The sequence below is a fragment of the Vombatus ursinus genome, unplaced genomic scaffold (genome assembly GCF_900497805.2).
Source record: "Vombatus ursinus unplaced genomic scaffold, bare-nosed wombat genome assembly UNPS02014852.1, whole genome shotgun sequence".
NCBI lineage: Eukaryota > Metazoa > Chordata > Mammalia > Diprotodontia > Vombatidae > Vombatus > Vombatus ursinus.
Genome location: NW_020954630.1, coordinates 13,049,738 through 13,063,855, shown reverse-complemented (window position 1 = coordinate 13,063,855; position 14,118 = coordinate 13,049,738). Strand labels below are relative to the sequence as shown.

General features: G+C 37.0%; 1 protein-coding gene across 1 annotated transcript in view; it reads left to right on the top strand.

Annotated features, from left to right (window-relative positions):
• LARP4B (La ribonucleoprotein domain family member 4B) overlaps positions 1-13,828 on the top strand; it is a 161,879-nt gene extending 148,051 nt beyond the window's left edge. The window contains exon 18 of the transcript XR_003567214.1: positions 13,802-13,828. The gene's annotated coding sequence lies outside the window, so the exon portion shown is untranslated. The remainder of the gene's footprint in view (positions 1-13,801) is intronic.
• The last annotated feature ends 290 nt before the right edge of the window (positions 13,829-14,118 follow it).

Genomic DNA, 14,118 nt, shown 5'->3' with positions numbered 1-14,118 from the left:
TGTGTGTTCTTTAAATAGCAAACATTATATTTTTTTAGTATAGCAGTTTAGCTGACAGAATTAACCTTTGTATTCATTGTGTCCATTTGCACTAGTTGTCACAGGAAATGAATGAATGAATTCTGATTGACATTGGGTGAAAGCATCACATTAAATACTAGAATTTCCACATATTTAAGTTAATGCTTAGATTAAGTACAATGATAGAAAAAAGGTAGCATCGTGCTAATCTTTTTGTCTTGAAATTGCTACTAAAGATTTACGTGTATACAGTAAGGGTTTTTACAAGTTTACGATGGCTAGTGCTATTTCACAGGTTCATGAGATTAGAGAAATTATATTTGTTTTCTTACATGTTGTCGAATAGCTGCCAAGTTCATGAAGATGGCTGCATTTTAAAATAGGTTAACAGCATACTTTTGTTAAATCTGTTTTTAAAACTGCCTTTTCTAAGCCATTTCTTTAGTAGATTTTAAACCTTTCAAAGTTGCATAACTAAAGCTCTTTAACCATTTCATTCAGTAGCACCTTGAAACTGAGCAATGCTATAAAATCGTAACTAGGCCATGGTATTTACCTTGTTTGGCAATTCTATGGAAGATGACAGTTTGTTGTTAAAACTGATTTATTGGTGTAACAAATCTGCTTTCCCACACAGTAACTATGCTTCTGGAAACTGTGAGAGGATGTAACAGGAATAGGTAGAAATCTTTTCCCCTTCCCCAAGAGCCAGCTGAGTGTTGAACTGGCTCCACACCTAACTCCTTCTCTTTCCATTCCAGCTCTTCCTGTCATCTGCTGCCAGTGGTGGTAAAGTTTTGAGCCTTTAGGAGGAGCGAGTTGTAGGCTTATTTGCTGGGATGGAGAAAAGATGCTTGGCCCATCTAGATCCTTCTCTAAGAAGTACAGGTGGCCATGATCCCTTGAGGTGGGTGAATTTTCCATTTTTGACTACAGTCTAAGCTTGACACCTTCTCTGTTCCAACAAAGACAACCTTTCCCTCCCACCCTGCCATTCTGCTCCCCTCCCTGGTGGAGTGATGGGTGGTATAATCATTCTCATGATGCAGATCAGTAACAGTGAATAGTTTTCCCTTTTTCCTTCTATTCTTTACTACCCTCCTCTAGAGAGTTTGGGAATGAGGTGGACCAGCAAGGGGCTTTCTCTTCATGTGTAGACTTATTTGTACCCTCTCATCTGAGAGGGTATTGAAGCCTCTAGGTAGCACAGTGGGTAGAACTTTGAATCTGGACTCAGAAAGACTCAAGTTCAAATCAAGTCTCAGACACTTATTAGCTGTGTCAGTCTGGGCAAGTCACTTGATCTCTGCCTCAGTTTCCTCAACTGTAAAATGAGGGTAATAGCATCTCCTTCCCAGGGTTGTTTTAAGGGTTAAGTGAGATAATATTTGTAAAGTACCTAGTACTGTGTCTGGCACATAGTAAGTGTTCTGTAAAGACTTATTCTCGTTTCCCCCCAATCCCTTTCTCCCCACCCCCCCAATCTAAGTCCTACGTGTAAGGTACAGTTTTTGTTCTGTCTAGTGTCTATATATCTAGCACAGTGCCATACAGGTTTTAGACGTTTAATAAATATTTCTTGGATTGGACTATAATATTAACTCTGTCATGTCCTATTACACTTTTCTACTTGGAATAATGTTACCATTACATCTAAGTACTTTCTATCTTTGCAGAAATGCCCAGGAAACCTAGGGGGAAAAGCATCCTAGGAACTTAGGGAAAACTATATCTCAGGTTTTGGCTAAAGAGAAATTAATTGAAAATAACTAGCCAAAACCTAGGTTCATATCTGTGATGCAAGGCTGTGTTGGAAGGGTGACTGAGAATGCCAGGGAGGATTTTAATATTTAAACTACCTTCCAAGTTTAGTTACAAAACTACTTCTAATCCAAATCTTATTAGGCCGCCTCTATCCTGGAGTCCACATAACCATTAGATTTCAGAAAGTCATTGAACTTGGATGGAAAAATACATTTATTTTCTGTTGAATTACTGAAATTTAGCATTTCCTTCGATTATGAATATTTTATAAAGAAACATTCTGAGAATACATCCTTGACCTGACTGTTAAAGGGGTCCATATCATAAAATAGGTTAAAAACCCCATGTCTGCATGAATTTACTAACCATAGCTGGGTGTGCCATGATTTTTCCACAGTCATTCCATTTTTCTTTGTTTTGATTTATCCTAAATACACCATAATGAAGCAAAATGAGATCATGTGGGAAAAGTTAAGCACACAGTTTTTGTGGTTTTAGAAGTCAATGGAAATGCTGAATGGTCTTGTGAAAATGGGTCAGATAGGTTATATTTGATGTATTATATGAAAACTGGTCCATAAGCAGTGCCTTATATATTGTGAATGCTTGGTGAATATATGTTTTACTGAAGTGAAACAGCCACTTCATTTTCATCCCTTGACATTCATTGCTCAGGAATTAATTCCCAAATCAATGAAAATAAAAAAGCTCCACATATTTTGGTCTGATAAAATTATACTGAATCAAATGTAATAGAAGACTTTCCGGGGGGGGGGGGGGGGGGGCGAGAGGGCAGGGAAAAACCAGGGCCTTGCTTGGGCCCCCCCCCAAATACCTGGGAAAAATGGCTCTAAACAAATTCTACAACAGCAGAACCACAAAAAGAGAAACAAATTTCCAGCCCAAGACAACCTCGATGGTTAATTTGAAAGGTCTATCACACCAGGCAGGGAGAGGAATGCAGTTCAGCGTGGGTGTGCAGGCAAAACAGGCCTCAGCTAACCTGGAGCAGGCCTCAGAGGACTGAATCACAGGCAGCTGTGGTTATTTCCAGACTTCTCAACCTGCAAACGCCAAAGACAGTTTAGAAGGTCAGCAGGAAGAGTCTGTGACCATGGTTGAGAGAGAAGCTCTGTCCCAGCCTCACTCCCCACGCAGCCCTGGGGTGGCGGTAGCTTCTGAAGCTTCCAGCCCACAGACTAAGGAGGAATTGAGTGACTGATCAGAGGGGGGGATTGCAGGGATATCTTTGCTGGTGCTGAGGCAGGATTCTCTTGCTTTGCCTGTGCTCGGATCTGGGTCACAGTTCTGGGTGGCAGTCCTGGGGCAAGAAGGAGCACTGGTGTGGCAGAGCTTGGGGTAGTGGTGGAGAGGGAATCCTCACAGTTCCAAGGCAGAAGAGAGTACTTGTGGTCACTCATAGACCAGAGCACAGGCCAGAAAAGGAGTAAACACCTTGCCCTTGTACCTTGGAAGAACTGAAAACTTACAGGTCCCTAGAAGTATCTCTGAAAACAGCTGCACAAAACTCCAGAAGCTTGGGACAGTACATTCTCCACACTGGAAACAGATCCCTACCTTAATAAAGAGTTTAAAACTCAAGTAGTTGTCTGGGATTGTGAACAAACTGCACAAAAATAGTCAGACCATAGAATCTCTTCTTGGTAACAAAGAAGATCAGAACATACGACTAGAAGACAACAAAATCAAAGCTCCTACATCCAAAGTCTCCAAGAAAAATATCAATCAGTCCCAGGACATGGAAGAGCTCAAAAAGGACTTTGAGAAGGAAGTAAGAGAAGTAGAGGAAAAACTGGGAAGAGAAATGAGAGTGATGCAAGAAAATCATGAAAAATAAGTTGACAGCTTGCTAAAGGAAACCCCCCCAAAAAAATCCTGAAGAAAATAACGCCTTAAAAAATAGCCTAACCCAAATTGCAAAAGAGATCCAAAAAACCAATGAGGAGAGGAATGCCTTAGTGGCCAAATGGAAAAGGAAGTCTAGAAGCTTATTGAAGAAAATCGTTAAAAATTGGAATGGAGTAATTGGAAGCTAGTCACTTCATGAGAAATCAAGAAATTATAAAACAAAACCAAAAGAATGAAAAAATAGAAGACAATGAAATATCTCATTGGACAAACAACTGACCTGGAAGATAGATCCACAAGAGATAAATTAAAAATTATTGGACTGTCTGAAAGCCATGGTAAAAAAAAAAGAGCCTGGACATCATTTTTCAAGAAATTATCAAGGAAAACTGCCCTGATATTCTAGAACTAGTATAAAATAGAAATTGAAAGACTCCACTGATCACCTCCTGAAAGAGATCCCAACATGAAAACTGCCGAGAAAATTATAGCCAAATTCCAGAGTTCCCAGGTCAAGGAGAAAATATTGCAAGCAGCCAGAAAGAATTCAGATATTGTGAAAACACAATCAGGATAACACAGGATTTAGCAGCTTCTACATTAAGGGTCCAGAGGGCATGGAGTATGATATTCCAGAGGGCAAAGGAGTTAGGACTACAACCTAGAATCATCTACCCAGCAAAGCTGAGTATAATCCTTCAAGGAAAAAAATGGAAATTCAGTGAAATAGAGGACTTTTTTTTTTTAAGACAGTTGGGGTTAAGTTACTTGCCCATGGTCACACAGCTAGTAAGTGTCAAGTGTTTGGTCTGAGGCCGGATTTGAACTCAGGTCCTCCTGACTTCAGGGCCGGTGCTCTATCCACTGCACCCCCTAGCTGCCCCGAAATAAAGGATTTTCAAGCATTCTTGATGAAGAGACCAGAGCTGAACAGAAAATCTGACTTTCAAATATAAGATTCAAGAGAAACATGAAGAGGTAAACAGGAAAGGGAAATCATAGGGGACTTATTAAGGTTGAACTGTTTACATTCCTACATGGAAAGCTGATTATTTGTAACTCATGAGACCTTTATCAATATTAGGGTAGTTGGAGGGGGGAAAAATTATGTGTCTAGATAGGTTGATAGATAGAGGGCACAGGGTGAGTTGAAGATGAATGGGTGATACCTGAAGAAAAAAATTAAGGGATGAGAGAGGATTATACTGGGAGAAAACAGACAAAACAAAGATTTTTACAGTGGAGGGGAAGCGGGGGAAGGTGAGAAGGAATGAATAATCTTACTCTCATCGGTTTTGGCTTAAGGAGGGAATAACATACATACTCATTTGGGTATGGAAAGCTATCTTACCCTGCAGGAAAATAGGGGGGAAGGGGATAAGAGAGCAGGGGGATGATAGAGGGGAGGGCAGATTGAAGGAGAGGGTAATCAAAACCTTCTGAAGAGGGACAGGGTCAAAAGAGAGAATAGAATAAATGGGGGGCAGGATAGGATTAAGGGAAATATACTTAGTTTTTCTCAATGTGACTACTATGGAAATGTTTTACATGACTACACACGTTTAACCTGTATTGAGTTGCTTGCCTTCTCATTGAGGGTGAGTGGGGAGGGAGGAAGGGAGAAAATTTGGAACCCAAAGTTTTAAAAACAAATGTTCAAAAAAAATTGTTTTCACATGCAACTGGGAAATAAGATATACAGCATTGTGATATAGAAATCTGTCCTGCCTTATGGGAAAACTGAAGGGGAAGGGGATAAGAGAAGGGGGGAGAGAGATAGAAGGGAGCACAGATTAGGGGAAAGGGTATTCAGAATGCATGCCATCTTGGGGTGAGGGGAGGGACAAGATGGGGAGAAAATGTGGAACTCAAAATCTTGTGGATGTGAATGTTGAAAACTAAAAATAAATTAATGAATCTTAACAAAATAAAAAACAACACCAAAAAAAAGACTTTCCATCAAGAGATTGAGAGCCAAAATACTTGTTTTATATCTGAGATGCCTTGTAGGGATAGGTTTATGGTATTCAAGTTTAGTGTGAACTCAGTTTAAATTAGAAAAGCCAAATACCAATGACTTACTGACCCAACTCCTTGGACCAAACTGCTGCTTCCACTGGCTTCTTATACCCCCTCCCCTCCATCTATTGTGTTAGCAGTAATTAATCCTAGAACTTCCTCTTCCTTATCTAGTGGTCAATAATTCCAGGCCTATGGAGAATAGAAACCCCAGTCTACTGAGTTTTCCATCCAATGGCATGCAAAGTATTTGCTCCTGCTCCATTTATCCCTGTGATTGTGTCCTGAGGCAAAAAAGATCTTCTACCTCTTCTTTATCCCCATCCACTTTAGCTGTACCTCATCCCAAGAAATCACCAACTTTTATGTCCTACATCTTTCACCTTGGTCAACCACAGCTTGAGTTTCACCATCACACATTTAAGGGAACGTGCCTACATAAGACTTGAGTATTGCTCACATTAGGGGAAAGTTTTGGGATAGCATCTCCCAGCATGAGAGGTTTAAAGGAAGCTGGGTAAATTTTAAAAGTGGTGAGGTGTGGAGAAATGAAACGGTACATGGTGGCATGTGAAGTAAGGCCAGCATTTAAAAACTGTACACTCCCTAAAGCTAAACTTAGTAAGTTTAGGAAACTTTAGTAGGCTGTAATTCAGCCAAAAGACTGCTGCCAATGTTGACCAGTAACAAACTGCGTGATAGTGTCTTGTTCTTGCTAGGTTGGGTGATGGGAGAGAATACAGAAGGCATTCTTTAGTGAGTGGGCTAGTGCTCCCAGGAGATATTTAGTGCAGGAGTCAAGAAAGTTGCTATTTTAGTGTCTTATTTACCTTGCTCCTAATTTATATATGTGTATATAAATATTTGTGCTTGTGTGTGTGTACATACACACACCATAAATTCCTGAACTCCACTTCAGCATTATCATCTATTACTAGACATTTCCACCTGGATACCCCTTAGGCATTTTATACATATCTAAAACAATTCATCTTCACCATTCTTCCCCTTTCCCCCTTCAAACTTCCTGTTTCTGTTGAGGGTACCACTACTCTTCCAGTTATCCAGATTCCCAAACCATTAAGGTGGAACCATCTTAATCTGTTCTATCTCCCTCACACTCCCCAAATCCAATCAGTTGCTAGGTCATTGATTTTCCATAACATCTGTTGCATTGGTCCATTCCCATGGTCACCATTATAGTCTCCCACTTGGACAATATATTACACTGACTTTCTGACTGGCCTCTTTGATTTTTCCTCCCTCTCTAAAGCATTCTCTAACTATTGCCAAATTCCTGATGCACAGGTGACCATGCACTTCTTTGCTCAAAGATGGCCTATAACATTAAATACAAACTTTTCAGCCTGATATTGAAAGTCTCCATGATGTAGTTTCTACTTAACCTTGCCAGAAATGCCATAATATTCTCTATACACTCTACTGTATGTTTCAGGCAAACTGGCTTACTTTCCAGAATCAGAATTCTGTAGGCTACCCGTCTATGCCTTTGGCACAGGCTGTGACCCGTAACTGGGATAGAGGCACTTTTCACCTCTCCCTTGCTTCCTCCAAAGCTCAGCTCAAGTATCATCAGATACAGCAGTAGATTGGGGGAATGGGGGAAGAACAAAGTTATTCAAGATTTTGTAGCTCAACCCTGGCCAAAATACTTTTTCAATGAAAACAAAGTTCAAAGTCAACCAAAGCCACATAACCAGGTAATTTTACTTTGACAACAATGTGACTATTATTTAATGTGGTATACAAAAACAAGGTCAAATCTGAAACAGTATATTTTTAATTTTCATGTCGTGTGTCATCTGCCATTGTATAAGTTTATGATATAGATGAGTTCTGTCATTGAGCTGTTTACTTACTGCATTTGTACATGAACTTTGAAAACCCAAAGTTAAAAAAATCTTCAGATCAAAGTTACAAGTCCCATGGTAACTTATACAGGGCATCCTAAAAGTCTAGTTCCGTTTTATGCTTTAAGAACTTAAGAAGAATAAATGCAAAATTATTAGTAATTTGAGTTTAATTTAAATTTCGTTTACATATTTAGTTCTATGAATCTTGAATAATTTTTACTTTTAATTTTAAGACTTGGCAACTGTCATGACATATTGTATGTGTAAGAGGGTTTCTGGATATCACTTTCCAGACTGGTGGATTGTAGTGGTCCTTGAATACCTCCATCATTTGATCTATCTCTTTTATACTCTTTCTGAAGACAGTCACATCAAACCTGTCATGTATGCATCAAAACTTCATTCTTTGGATGATCTTAAGGCTAGGATTACACATGCAATCCTTAGAGTCATCGAGCAGCTGCTGATGAAAGCTTTACAAAGTTAAAATAATTGAGTAGCACAGTGTACGGCAGAACAGTGCTTATGATGAATGTTAGTAATACTTAAATTTTTTAATTAACCTTTCAAATATTTTAGTAAGTTTGCTATTTATACTTTTCCAATTATTAGAGCTTAAAAATGCATTAAGACTTATGGGACACCTTCTGTTTCTCAATGTCATTCATTTTGGCATGTATCACATAAAAAGCTAGTTTCTAAAAACTTAACTTTTCAAAAGTTGAAATAACTCAGAAATGGTTATAGACAATCACTTGAAATTTTTAGTAATTAAATTTTATTGTCATTTTATTTTCTAGTTCTTTAAAGTGAAATAATATCTCTTTGTGATGAATAAATTACAAAACTAGCTTAAGGAGAAGATCCATCCACTCAAGCTCTGAAACTGGTATTAGCTAAGACAGTAGAGACAGCTTAAATAGCAGAATAATAAATGCAGAAACAAAATAAATGGCCCAAATTCAGAAAACGATTAACAAATTAGTAAATGTGCTCTACATTATCATTGGGATTCATTAAGTTTTTGTTATTGGTGGAAAAGGAAGGCTATTTGTTTTGTACAAATGCTTTCTTTCCAGTTAGCTTGAAACCTAACAACTGAAGTGAGTGTGCACATAGGCTATGTTGAGACAAAGTAATTATTGCAGAGATAATTAGGTGATTTTAGTAAACTTTTTTTTTTCCAAAAAAAAGCTCTGTGGCATCAAAAGTATTACCTGAATGATTTAAGGTTGTGTACAGAATTGCTAAGTGTGAAAAGCATCATTGGGTAAGGAGAAATGTTGGTGCTAGTTTTTCAGATAATAACAAAATCAGGACAGTGTTTGGCAAATCATATGCAAAGTAGCTTTTACTGATTGCATTGACAGATGTTGAAATAAGAAGACTGTCTGTTTGAAGATCTTTGTCTTCAGTTAATTAATTGAAAAAACTGAAATCTTCCTATTTTGCTTTCCAAGTGGTTAGGGAAGTTTGTTAATTTATGTATTTCCAGTGTTTTGTTGAAACTGATAATATAGAAGATATATTACTCTGCAAAACTGTTGGTGGCAATGCTGTAGCAAGAGGAAATTTTAATATAACTGAAAAAAAGTTTTTAATGAAAATGATATGAAACAATTGTACAAGACTCCGTGATGGAGCCCAGTCACTGTTCAGAATGAAATGCAGGTTCACAAAAACCAGTTCAGAATGAGCCTTCCTGAGCAATATGGACATATTGCATGCTTCACAGACAATCACATGTACCAAGAAACATGAGAAGCCACATATGGATTTTCATGTTCAACAAACAGTCTCTTCAAAGGAAGACTTCACAAAAATTTTGTGATGACTTGAGTGCACGATATAGAGCACCTCTATATTACTATGAAACATTGACTTTATTACACCAAAACACTTGGAAGGGTGTTTAAACTAAAAGAAGAAATGGCTTTTTTTTTTCATAGTGATGATAAAGATGAAACATTGATTTTATTGTACAATTTTCTCCTGAAATGTACATATTTGGTGAACTTTTTTTTAATTGAATACTCTAAATCAGTGCAAAGTTTTCAAATTTTTAATCTTACCCTAAAAAGTAAAGTTACTACAACTATGAGAAAGAAGTATGAATAAGATTACTAAATAGTGTATTTCCAACTTAAAAAATACCCACCATAAAAATGAAATGGAAGAAATAACTTATTAAAACATTATTAATCATTTCACTAACCTATAGAAACAAATTTTTTTTTAATTTTAAAGACATAAGTATTCCTAAGTGTGAATAAATAAACTTTTGGCATGGACAGATATACTTCATTTTACTCCATCTGACAGAAAATGATTAATAGACAACTTGTAATATTACTTCAAGTGTTTAAACCAAAAAAAAAAACAAAAAAACCCTTATGCTTGGGAATGAGGAGTTCTCTACCTTTTCAAAATAAACAGATTTTATTACTATTTATAACATCTTAACTGTTTGAAGTGGGGTTTTCTGCTAGATCTACTATAAAGACAAAATAATCAGTCTTGGTTAGTGGCTGAAAAACACATAAGCATCCATTACACCATGTTTTGAGAAACTTTCCACTGAAAAGCCTATCCATCATAATATTTTTTATTTAATGTTACAAATGTCAGAATTGTAAATGAGTTTAACATTTATTATAAAATTTGTAACAAATTCCTAATTTTATTTGAATAAAATATGAGCAAAAATTATTTACCCAGATTGTTTTATGAAAGGGGGGGAGGCATCACTACATAAAGTTTGGAAACCATGGCCTATGGAAAATCTAACCTCAGATCATCCTTGTTTCATTCTCTTCTGTTTACATACTGTACCCTCCTGTAGAATGTAAGCGAGTATGGGGGCTGGCTGCAGCAGAGCAGACTGACCCTGACATAGCACAAGTTTGCTATGAAGAAGGCCACCATGAAGGAAGGTGCCCAAAAAGGCTAGGAACCTTTACTCTTTTTTTTTAAAAAAATTATTATATATTTATTTCTAACATTGTTTTTAAATTTTGAGTTTCAAATTCTCTCTCTGCCCCATCCCTCCCCCACCAAGGCGAAAAACAACATCAATTATAAATATTTGAAATCATGCAAAACATTTCCGTATTAGTTATATTCTTTTTTAAAGCAAGAAAAATAAAGTGAGAAAATTATACTTCAACAATTTGCACTCAGTTCATCAGTTCTCTCTCTGCAGGTGGCTAGCATTTTTTCATCATGAGTCCTTTGGAAGTGTCTTAGATCATTGTGTTGATCAAAATAGCCAAGATTTTCACCATTGATCAACGTTACAACATTGCTCTTACAGTGCACAATGATCTCCTGGTTCTTCTCACTTCAGTTTGTATCAGTTCATATAGGTCTTGCCATGCTTTTCTGAAACTACTTCCCCAAAATAAGAAATCCCTCCTCCATCATAAGGAATGATAATTTCTTATAGCGTAATAGTACTCCATCACAATTATATGTCATAACCTGTTTAGCCATTCCCCAATTGATGAACATTCCCTCAATTTTAAATTCTTTGCCACCACTAAAAGAGCTGCCATAGATATTTGTGTGTGTGTGTGTATATATATATATATATATATGTATAGGTCCTTTTCCTTTTCCTTTGATCTCTTTGAGATACAGACCTAATAGTGGTATTGTTGTATCAAAGGGTCCACAGTTTTATAGCCCTTTGGGCATAGTTCCAAATTGCTCTCCAGAATGGTTAGACCAGTTCAATATTCCACCAGCAGTTCATTAGTGTACCTGTTTTTCCCTTGTTCCCTCCAGCATTTGTCATTTCTGATAGGTGTGAGATGGTACCTCAGAGTTGTTTTAATTTTCCTGTCTCTAATCAGTAGTGATTTAGAGCATTTTTTTCACGTGACTACAGATAACTTTGATTTCTTCTGAAAATTGCCTGTTTATATGCTTCGATCATTTATCAATTTGGAAATGGCTCTTATTTTTATAAAGTTGACTCCATTCTATACTTGATATATATTTGAGAAATGAGACCTTTGTCAGAGAAACTTGCTGTCTTACATTATTGTTTTTGTCTATGGTACCTTTTAGCAAAATGTAGTTTTCCCAATTATGTCTTTTAATTAGGTCTCTTTTTTGCTTTTGCTTTGTCCGAGATGATTGCTGCTCCTGACTTTTTTTCTTCAGTTGAAGCATATCTTTTTCTGCTCCAGCCATTTATTTTTTTAAAATATTTAATTTTTCCCAAATTACATGTTAAAAAATTTTTTTCAACATTTTTTTTTAAAGTTTTGAGTTCCAAATTCTATCGCTCCCTCCCTCCCCTTGCATAAGATGGTAAGAAATCTGATAGAGGTTATACATGTGCAGTCATGTAAAACATTCCCATATTAATCATTTTGGACAAGAAGACTCAAACAAGAAAAGAAAAGAAAGAAAATGTGTTTCAGTCTACTTTCAGACAATATCAGTTCTTTGTCTGGAGGCAGATCGTGTTTCATCATAAGTTTGGGATTGTCTTGGATCATTGTATTGTTGAGCATAGATAAGTTACTCATAGTTCTTCATCTTACAATATTACTATTATTGTATTCAGTGTTCTCCTAGTTCTCACTTTGCGTCAGTTCATATAAATCCAGGTTTTTTCTGAAATCATGCTGCTTGTTATTTCTTATACTAAAATAATATTCCATCACAATCATATACCACAGCTTGTTTAGCCCTTCCCCAATTAAGGGACAGTCCCTCAATTTCCATTTCTTTACCACCACAAAAAGACCTACCTTAAATAATTTTGTATAAGTAGGGCCTCCTCCCACCAACCGTCCTTTTAAAAATCTCTTTGGGATATAGACCTAGCAATGATATTGCTGGATCAAAGGGTATGCACAGTTTTATAGCCCGTTGGGCAGTGTTCTAAATTGCTCCCCAGAATTGTTGGGTCAGTTCACAACTCTCCCAACAGTGCATTAGTGTTGCAATTTTTCCATATCCCCTCTAGCATGTCATTTTCCCCTTCTGTCATATTAGCCAATCTGATAGGAGATGGTACCTCAGAGTTGTTTTAATTTGCCTTTCTCTAATAAATAGTAACTTGAAGCATTTTTTCATATGACTATAGATAGCTTTGATTTGTCTAAAAAATGCCTGTTCATATCCTTTGACCATTTATCAATTGGGGAATGACATATTCTTATAAATTTAACTCAGTTCTCTATATATCTGAGAAATGAAGCCTTTATCAGAGATACTTGCTGCAGTAATTTTTCCCAGTTTTTTGTCTAATTTTGGTTGCATTGGTTTTGTCTGTGCAAAAACTATTTAATTTTTTTATAATCAAAATTATCTATTTTATATTTTGTAATGCTCTGTATATCTGGTTTGGTCCTAAATTCTTCCCTTATCCATAGATCTGACAGGTAAACTATTCTATGTTCCTTTAATTTGCTGATGGTATCACTCTTTATTGTGTAAATCATGTACCCTTTTTGACCTTATCTTAGTAGAGAGTGTGAGATGTTGTACTGGACCTAGTTTCTGCCATACTGTTTTTTCAGTTTCCTAGCAGTTTTTGTCAGATAATGAGTTTTTGTCCTAAAAGCTTGGATCTTTGGGTTGATCATATACTAGATTACTATGGTCATTTACTGTAACCTGTTGCAGGCCTGCACAACCTGCAGCCTGCGAAAGGATTTCGGGTGGCCCACAAAAAATGTAGAGGAAAACATTCTCTAGATTTTTGGTGGGCCATAAGTGGGCTCATGGGCTGCAGCTTGGTGTGTAGGCCTGATCTGTCATTTACCCAATCTCTTCCACTGATCCCACCATTACCAGACTGTTTTTGATAATTACTGCTTAATAATGCAGTTTGAATCTAGTAGGACTAGACCACTTTCCTTCATATTTTTTTCATTGATTCCTTTGATATTCTTGACCTTTCTAGCCCTTTATTTTAATTCACTGTGTTTGTTTCAAGTATGTCTCCTGTGATCAACATGTTGTTGGATTCTGATTTCTAATCCATTCTTGCTATCTGCTTCCATTTTATGGGGAGCTCGTCCCATTCACATTCACAATTATGATTGTTGTGCATTTCCTTCATCCCATTTTCTTCTGTTTATCCTCTGTCTTTTTATCTTGTCCTTCCTCAAAAGTCTGTTTTGCTTCTGACCAATGCCTCTTTCAATCCCCTTCAGCCCTTATCCTCTATCTCTTATCCCCTTCCCCTCCTATTTCCTTATTGGGTTAGTTACATTTCTATACATAGCTGACTCTGTGTGTGTGTGTGTGTGTGTGTGTGTTCCTCTTTGAACCAATTCTGATGAGAATGAGATTGAAGTATTGCCTGCCATCAGCCCCCTCATTTCCCCTCCACTGTAAAAACTTTTTTGTGTACCTCTTTAATGTGAGATAATTTTCCTCATTCTACCTCTCCCTCCCCCCCGGTTTCCCAGTGCATCTCTCTTTCTCACTCCTTTTTTGGAGATCATTCCAATATAATTGACTGAAATTCATGCCATCTGTCTATGCAAACTCCTAACTGCCCTAATAATGACAAATTTCTTAGGAGTTATGTGTATCATCTTCCTAT